At 38.8% G+C, this 10,187-nt stretch overlaps 1 pseudogene; it reads left to right on the forward strand.

Moving 5' to 3' along the window:
• The first annotated feature begins 1,801 nt into the window (after positions 1-1,801).
• Gm42249 lies at positions 1,802-2,546 on the forward strand (annotated as a pseudogene).
• Positions 2,547-10,187: the final 7,641 nt, after the last annotated feature.

The following is a 10,187-nucleotide window of genomic DNA, read 5'->3' on the forward strand; positions in this document are numbered from 1 at the left end:
GTTTTTGTAATTTCAATTGAGAATGAAGAAGAATAAGGTGAATAAATCACTCATGGTTCCAAAGTTCAAGGGAGTTAGTAACTTAAATGTTGCCTAATTTCCAATAATGTAACATACTTTCTCTAGTACTGGGTTTAGGTTACATTTGGGAAGGACATACAAGTGAAGACTATTTTCAAACTTCTAGAAGTCATGGAAGGTAATTTTACTCTTCAAGCTGATGATAAAATGCCTATAAAGAAAGTTTAGCGTGTGCTACAGGTTGTAAAGAAAACCATTAGGGTACAATAAGCACACCTTTCACTTATGGATGTATACTGAATTTAATAAAATCATATATGTCTATAGCAGGTATGTAATTATAATGTATGTAATTATACTTTGCAAGGCATTCCATTAGTTCAAAGACAGAGAAATAATGGCTTAACATATATATATATTAGTGTTTAAATCAAGCCTAGTAGAGCCATGCTGCACAAGTGCAAGTCTCTTTAGTCTCATATCGCTTAGCTATTGCAAAAGGAACACACAGTGATTAGGTGACAAGTATATGTCTAAAACCTAGTAATAAGCAAATAATCCATAGTATATCTGAGCTTAATGAAATACTTGTAATAACATTGCTAAATTTAGTGAGATGGACAGTTTATAAGATTCAAGAATCGTTTTGTGGTAAAACCTTATCTCTGTACCACATCTCTGTGGTGAAAAAAAGTCAGCTGTGTGAATATAAAATGGAACTTATTCATTTGTTATTCTCTTTTGATATGGATGTCATAGGTTAGGATGGATACAGGCCTTGTGAGCATTGGGGCATTGAAGGAAGCCACACACCTTTCACTTTTCCAGAATGATTAGAGGATATGCAGTATACCACACTTTGAGTAGACATTCTAAATGTGCTATAAGTTTATAAATAATTAGTTTTCCAACATTATTGGGGACAAATACCAACTCAAACTGCTGAAAAATCACAATAAGAATTAGGGTAGTAGAAATTTTCTTCTGTTTGCATTTGTTCATGTTCCAAATGTAGTATTACTCTCATTATTAAAAAAATTGTGAATGCAGAGTTCTTCCTGTTTTTTTCAAATATGTGAATAACCTTTTAAAAGTATGCTATAAATGTGAGCCAGATAATCAGTACTGTTCCTATTCCATGTATCCTCAAAGATGTAAAACAATCCATAATGAAGGAGAAAACCTTTGAATGTAAAAGTCATATTATGATAACATTAGATTGCTCTTTTCAATGAAGCGAAATTATAAAAAAAAATTCATACAGATAAAAAGACTCATCAGTACCATCAATGTGAGAAAGATTTCACGTATGCCAATTGTATTTGTAGGCATGAAAGAAATTGTACTGCAGTGCAACCCTCTGAGTTTATTCAATGTGGTAAAGCCTTTGCATATCAGAGTCTTAGACAAAGGCATGAAAGAACACATAATGGAGAGAAAGACTATTGCTGTAACCAATGTGGTAAAAACTTTATAATAAGCAGTCATCTCCAAATACATAAACGAAGAAATACAGGAGAGAAACCCTATGAATGTAACCAATGTGGTAAAGCCTTTGCAGGAAGTGGTGACTTCCAAAAACATAAACGAAGACAAAGAGGAGAGAAAACCTATGAATGTAACCAATGTGGTAAAACCTTTGCTGTAAGAAGTGACCTCCAAATACATAAGCGAACACATACAGGAGAGAAACCCTATGATTGTAAACAGTGTGGTAAAGCTTTTATAAGAAGGGGAGACCTCCAAATACATAAGCGAATACATAGAGAAGAGAAACCCTATGAATGTAACCACTATGGTAAAGCCTTTGTAATAAGCTGTCATCTCCGAATACATAAGGGAACACATACAGGAGATAAACCCTATGAATGTAACCAATGTGGTAAAGCTTTTATAAGAAGTGCGGACCTCCAAATACATATGCGAATACATACAGGAGCGAAACCCTATGAATGTAAACAATGTGGTAAAGCCTTTACAAAAAGCAGTAATCTCCAAATACATGAGCGAACACATACAGGAGAGAAAGCCTATGAATGTAACCAATGTGGTAAAACTTTTATAAGAAGTGGTCACCTCCGAATACATAAGCGAACACATACAGGAGAGAAACCCTATGAATGTAACCAATGTGGTAAAGCTTGTATACATAGTGGTAACCTCAAAAGACATGAAAGAACACATACAGGAGAGAAACTCAATGAAGGCATCTAATGTTATAAAACCTTTGCAGCAAGCATTGTTCTCCAAGTATATAAATGAACACATACCAGAAAGGAACCTTTTAAATGTAACCAACGTGGTAAAGCTTTTTCGAAAACCAATCGTCTTTACACACATAAAAGCACATATAGTTGAGAGAAATGCTTTGACTTCAACCAATGTAGTTATACTTTTTCAAAAAGCAGTCATGAACAAAATCATAAAAGAACACGTATAGGAGAGAGATTTTTGAAAGTTAGCAATGTCCTTTTACACCTTACTCACAAAGCAGTGGTCTCCAAATATATAAAGAAATACATACAGGAGAGAAACTCTATGAATATCATCAATGTTCTAAAGCCCTTCTACATCACAATCATCTTCAAATCCTCTTACACGCGTTCGCGACCGGCCAGGAAAGACGCGACAAACCAGAATCTTCTGCGGCAAAAGCTTTATTGCTTACATCTTCAGGAGCAAGAGCAAGAATGCAAGAGACGAAGAGAGGGAGTGCCAGAACCCCGTCCCTTTTAAGGAGAATTATCCTCCACCTAGGACGTGTTACTCCCTGATTGGCTGCAGCCCATCGGCCCAGTTGTCATCACGGGAAAGGCAGAACACATGGCGGGAAAACTGCCCCTGCACGTGTGCAGATTATGTTTACCACTTAGAACACGGCTGTCAGCGCCATCTTGTGACGGCGAATGTGGGGGCGGCTCCCCACAAAATCCGTAAAGAACATGAGGTGGAAAGAAATCCTCTGAATATCTCTAATTAGGTAAAGTCATTGTACAAAATAGTCATTTCCCAACACAAAAGTATACACACTGGATAGAAACCCTATGAATATAAGAATGTGGTAAACATTTTAGAAGTCACAGTAGTCTCTAAGTCAATAAAAGAAGACAGAGTTGAGAGAAACCCTATGAAAGTTATCAAAGGGACAAAGCCTTGTACATAAAGATCTTCAAATACATAAAAGTAGACAGAGGTGAGAAACCCTATGTCTGTAATGCATGTGGCATTGCCTATACTTATGAGTCATATTCAAAGACACACACAAAAATCATAATAGAGACAAAATCCTGTGAGAGTATTTAATATGGTGAAGCTTTTTGAATATTTCTAGAGTCTTCACAATGAAACAATCCATACTGCAAAGAAATTTAGAAATATAATATGGTGAAACCTTTTCAGATTTCCCAAATCTTCATCATTATGAAAGAGAAACCCTATGAATGCATTCAATATGGGGAAGTCTTTTAGCATTTCTAAATCATCATCATGAAAATAATCATACAAAGGAGACCAAGGGGATACAAGAGATGTTTCTTACTGTCTTGCTTGAGTTATAGTCCTGACATCCTTTGGAGATCAACAGCAATGTGGAAAGTGTAAACTGGATTAAACCCTTTCCTCCCCAAGTGTTTCTTGGTCATGATGTTTGTGTAGGAATAGAAGCCCCGACTAAGCCGGGCGTGGTGGTGCACACCTTTAATTCCAGCACTTGGGAGGCAGAGGCAGGTGGGTTTCTGAGTTCAAGACCAGCCTGGTCTACACAGTGAGTTCCAGGACAGCCATGGCTACACAGAGAAACCCTCTCGAAAAATCAAAAAAAAAAAAAAAAAAAAAAAAAAAAGAAAGAAAAGAAAAGAAAAGAAAAGAAAAGAAAAGAAAAGAAAACCTGACTAAGACAAATTGGTATCGGGAGTGGGGTATTCCTGTGACAACCTTACCATGTTTTGGGAGGACTGTGGAAGGACTTTGGAACTTTGGGCCAGAAGATCCATTCGGTGTTCAGAACACTGTGATGACTCGGTGGGATGCTGTGTAGGAGCTTGGAAGATAATGTTGAGAATAGTGCAGAAGATGGAGGCCTGGCTTGTGAAATTTCACAGGGAAAATTAAAGACTCTTTTCAGGGCCATTACTATTTTGGATTGTGAAGATTCTGTGGTTCTGGTTATCTAGGGCTAAAGAATCAGCTGTGATTAACAAGATACCAGAACTACTAGAGTGAAAACTTTGCATTGCTGGGAATATTGATGCTAGTTAGGTGGAGCTAAGAATTTAGCAGTGATTAAGAAGAGACCAGCATCATTGAGGTGGCATCTTCTGGGAAGTGTTTTCTGAGAGCACAGAGGCAGTGTTCTAGAGATAGCAAGGTTGTACGTTTTACTGTGGCTTAACTTGTTAATGTGTAAGTGTTACCCAGGTGGTACTGGTTTTGAAGGCATGAAGGAATCATGCAAAGCAGCCGAGGCCCAGCCCTGTGAGAGGCCATGCAATGCCATTGGTGAAGGTGCAGCCTCAGGTGCAATTGATGGCCCAGAAATTAAGGAGTCATGCAGTGTTTTGGAGATGCCAGGACCATGAATGACCACCAAGAACAGCAGCAGCAGTAATGTACAGGCATCTGGAGCCTAGAGGACAAGCTGTGTGCTACAAAGGACAGGGCTAGAAAAGTGACCCAAGCCCTTGGTGTTGCCCAGAAGATCGTGAGTTGGATTCCAGACATTGGACAATTAGAGTTTAATTTTTGCTTTTGATTGTGACTGTGCCCTAATATTTTTCCCTCTTGAAGGGAGAAAATATTTTAGTGGATTCTACAGTTAAGAGACTTTTAATTGTAAAAGGCTTTGGATTTTAAAGGCTATTGGATATTTTTAAAGGATTGAACTTTTAATATGTAAAGATTGTGGGACTTTCAAAGTTGTGAATATCTTGGGGATGAAGAAGAAACTAAGGGTTGAGGGTTACTAGTGATGTGTTTGTGTGTCAAGTTGACAAGGTGTCAATTGAACTGGTAAGTTTTGTGTCAACTTGACACAAGCTGGAGTTATCACAGAGAAAAGAGCTTCAAAAATGCCTCCACCAGATCCAGCTGTAAGGCATTTTCTCAATTAGTGATCAAGCAGGAAAGACCCCTTGTGGGTGGGACCATCTCTCTGGGCTGGTAGACTTGGGTTCTATAAGAGAGCAGGCTGAGCAAGCCAGGGGAAGCAAGCCAGTTAAGACACATCCATTCATGGCCTCTGCATCAGCTCCTGCTTCCTGACCTGCTTGAATTCCAGTCCTGACTTCCTTGGAGATGTAGAGTAGTATGTAATCATAAGCCCAATAAACCTTTTCCTTCAAAACTTGCTTCTTGGTCATCATGTTTGTGCAGGAATAGAAACCCTGAATAAGACAATGGGTATAAGGAGTGGATTGTAAAAATAGGTTAGACAATAAAGAAATAAAGAATCCAAGGAACTAAAGGGAACTGCAACCCTATAGGTGCAACAACAATATGAACTAACCAGTACCCCGGAGCTCTTGTCTCTAGCTGCATATGTATCAAAAGATGGCCTAATAGGCCATCACTTGAAAGAGAGGCCCATTGGACTTGCAAACTTTATATGCCACAGTACAGGGGAATGCCAGGGCCAAAAAGGGGGAGTGGGTGGGTAGGGGAGTGGGGGGGGCGGGTATGGGGGACTTTCGGTATAGCATTGGAAATGTAAATGACCTAAATACCTAATAAAAAATGGGAAAAAATAAAGAAATAAAGAAAAAAAGTATTAAAAAAAAAGGAGGGACAAACAGAAACATTCCTTCCAAATTATAGCTTCATTTTCACGCCAATCAGGATTTAGGGATAGGGGCTTATGTAGTTTACAGTGTCACCTGTTATAGAATATGGGTGTTATAGTTTAACCAATCATATGGATTTGTTCTTTGGTGGTAAAGAACATGTGTTATGTTTTGAGGAGCACAAACACGATGAAAAGCAGAAAGCATTGTTTTCTGTCTTTATGTTTTCAAGAACAAAATATGGGTAAAATTAGGTTGGATCTCCACAATACTCCATGCCTGGAAACTTGAACTTAGTTTCACCATATGAGTAAATGCAGGGTAATAACAAAACGGCAATACTTAGGGCCTGGTGTTCGGTTTGGTTTGGTTTTTCTGCTCATTCCCAATTGTGTATTGGTTGTCATGCTACTCATGTTAAATTGTTCCCAAATTGCATGATAATATTGCATTTGATACACTGAGATTCCCCCCCCCCCCAAGCTGATTGTAACTGGGAACAAAAGGGCCAGCAGCCAATGGCTAGGCAGGAGACACAGGCAGGACAGCTAGAACATCTAGCACCAGAGACTACCAGATGGTGAAAGGCAAACGAAAGAATCTTACTAACATAAACCAGGACCACAGGGCATCATCAGAACCCAGTATGCCCACCACAGTGAGTCCTGAATACGACAACACACCTGAAAAGCAATATTCAAATCTTATCTCATGATGCTGGTATAGGATGTTCAGAAGTGCATTAATAACTCACTTAAAGAAATTCAGGAGAACATTGCTAAACAGGTAGAAGCCCTTAAATAGGAAGCACAATAATCCCTCAAGGAATTATAGGAAATCACTGCTACACAGGTAGAAGACCTTAAAGAGGAAAGACAAAAATCCCATAAAGAATTACAAGGAAACACAACCAAAGAGGTGATAGAATTGAACAAATCCATCCAAGATCTAAAAATGGAAGTAGAAATAATAAAGGAAACCCAAAGGGAGACAACTCTGTAGATAGAAACCCTAAGAAAGAAATCAGGAACCTTAGATGCAAGCATCAGGAACAGAATACAAGAGATGGAAGGGAGAGACCCAGGTGCAGAAGATTCCATAGAGAACATGGACATGGCAATCAAAGAAAATGCAAAATGCAAAATGATCCTAACCCAAAACATGCAGGAAATCCAGGACTCAAAGAGAAGACCAAACTACAGATAATAGGTATAGATGAGAATGGAGAATTTCAACTCAAAGCACTAGTAAATATCTTCAACAAAATTATACAAGAAAATTTCCCCAACCAAAAAGAGATGCCCATGAACTTACAAGGGACTTATAGAACTCCAAATAGACAGGACCAGAAAAGTATCTCCTGACACATAATAATCAGGACAACAAATGCACTAGATAAAGATACAATATTGAAAGCAGTAAGGGACAAAGGTCAAGTAGCATATAGAGGCAGGGCTATTAGAATTACACCAGATGGTCCCTTCCAGTCGGTGCCAGCACAGGGTCACCTTGGGCTCAGAGTCGACGGACATCTCTAAGGTCCCTAGAGGACTCTTCTCGTGATCTTAGGACCATCGGTAAGTGGAACACAACTTCTGTTCCAATCCATCGCGTACGGAACCTGAGACAGCATTAGGGACACAGAAAACCCGCTTGACCAGAGTTACAAGTCCCTGTTGGCGCCAGTACCTGGTCACCTTGTGTGCAGAGTTGGCGGACACCCCCATGGTCCCTAGAGGACTGTCCACACTAACTTAGGACCACTGACCAGACAGCTCCATGCTCCTCAAAGGAAACACCACCTCCAGGCACTGTAACATGCCCAGGATCTTTGACAACAGGATCCTAGAATAAAAAGAGCTTGTTCACACCAGTATTTCAGGGTCTCAGAGGAAGCTTGACTGCCAAAAAGTCTGACACACCCAGAATCTCAGATTCACAGGAGCCCACAAGCAAAGGATCACAGAGAAAGCTGGACTCTTACCAGTCCTGAATCAACTGGGATTGTAGGAATGACAGGCTACAATCAGATATATTGAGGGCAGCAAATACTTGAGATGATCAGATGGCAGGACGCAAGCTTAAGAACAGAAGCAACAGAAACCAAGGTTACTTGGCATCATCGGAACCAAACTCTCCCACCATAGCAAGTCCTGGATACACCATCACACCAGAAAAGCAAGACATGGATCTAAAGTCACTTCTTATGATGATGATGGAGGACTTTAATTAGGAAATACAGGAAAACACAGGTAAACAGCTAGAAACCCTTAAGGAGGAAACACAAAAATGCCTTAGAGAGTTACAGGAAAACAATACCAAACAGGAGATGGAATTGAACAAAACCATCCAGGATCTAAAAAGGTAATAGAAACAAAAAGGAAACCTAAAGGGAGACAACTCTGGAGATAGAAACCCTAGGAAAGAAAGCAGGAAGTGTAGAACAACAGAATAGAGGATATGGAATAGAGAATCTCAGTTGCAGAAGATTCCTTAGGGAACATGGTCAAAACAACAAAGGAAATGCAAAATGCAAAAAGATCCTAACTCAAAACATCTAGGAAATGCAGGATACAATGAGAAGACCAAACCTATGGATAATAGGAGTAGATGAGAATGAAGATTTTCAACTTAAAGGCGAGCAAATATCTTCAACAAAATTATAGAAGAAAACTTTCCATACCTAAAAAAGAGATGCCCATGAACATACAAGAAGCCTACAGAACTCCAAATAGACTGGACCAGAAAAGAAATTCCTCCTGACACATAATAATCAAAATAACAAATGCACTAAATAAAGACAAAATATTAAAAGCAGCAATGGAAAAAGATCAAGTAACATATAAAGGCAGGTCCATTAGAATTACTGCAGACTTTTCACCAGAGACTATGAAAGCTAGAAGATCCTGGACATATGTTATACAGACACTAAGAGAAGACAACTGCCAGACCGGGTTACTATAACCAGCCAAACTCTCACTTACCATAGATCGAGAAACCAAAGTATTCCATAACAAAACCAGATTCACAAAATGTTTTGCACGAATTTAGCACTCAAAAAATAATAACAGAAGAAAACCAATACAAGGATGGAATCTATGCCCTAGAAAAAGCAAGAAAGTAACCTTACAACAAACCTAAAAGAAGACAGCCACAAGAAGAGAATGCCAACTCTAACAACAAAAATAATAGGAAGCAACAATTACTTTTCCTTAATATCTCTTAATATCAATGGACTCAATTCCCCAATAAAAAGACATAGACTAACAGACTGGCTACACAAACAGGACCCAACATTTTGCTGCTTACAGGAAACCCACCTCAGGGAAAAAGATACTACCCCAGAGTGAAAGGCTGGAAAACAATTTTCCAAGCAAACTGTCCGAAGAAACAAGCTGGAATAGCCATTCGAATATTGAATAAAATCGACTTCCAACCCAAAGTTATCAAAAAAGACAAGGAGGGGTACTTTATAGTCATCAAAGGTAAAATCTTTCAAGAGGAACTCTCAATTTTGAATATCTATGCTCCAAATGCAAGGGAAGCCACATTCATTAAAGAAACTTTAGTACAGCTTAAAGCACACATTGCACCTCACACAATAATACTGGGAGACTTCAACACCCCACTTTCATCTATGAGCAGATCGTGGAAACAGAAACTAAACAGGGACCCAGTGAAACTAACAGAAGTTATGAAACAAATGGATTTAACAGATATCTACAGAACATTTTATCCTAAAACAAAAGGATAATACATCTCAGCACCTCATGGTACCTTCTCCAAAATCGACCATGTAATTGGCCACAAAACAGGCCTCAACAGATACAAAAATATTGAAATTGTCCCATGCATCCTATCAGATCACTATGGACTATAAGGCTGATCTTCAATAACAACATAAATAATAGAAAGCCAACATTCACCTGGGAACTGAACAAAGCTCTCCCCAATGATACCTTGGTCAAGGGAGAAATAAAGAAAGAAATTAAAAACTTTTTAGAGTTTAATGAAAATGAAACCACAACATACCCAAACGTATGAGACACAATGAAAGCAGTCCTAAGAGGAAAACTCAAAGCTCTGAGTGCCTCCAAAAAGAAAGCAGAGAGAGCACACACTAGCAGCTTGAAGCACAACTAAAACCTCCAGAACAAAAGGAAGTAAAATCACCCATGAGGAGTAGATGGCAGGAAATAATCAAACTCACTGCTGAAATCAACCAAGTGGAAATGAAGAGAACTATACAAAGAATCAACCCATCAAAGAGCTGGTTCTTTGAGGAAATCAACAAGATAGATGAACCCTTAGTCAAACTCACTAGAGGGAACAAGGACAGTATCCTAATTAACAAAATCAGAAACAAAATCTTCTCAATGATACCTTGGT

This window comes from Mus musculus, chromosome 2 (assembly GCF_000001635.26).
Source record: "Mus musculus strain C57BL/6J chromosome 2, GRCm38.p6 C57BL/6J".
Taxonomy (NCBI): domain Eukaryota; kingdom Metazoa; phylum Chordata; class Mammalia; order Rodentia; family Muridae; genus Mus; species Mus musculus.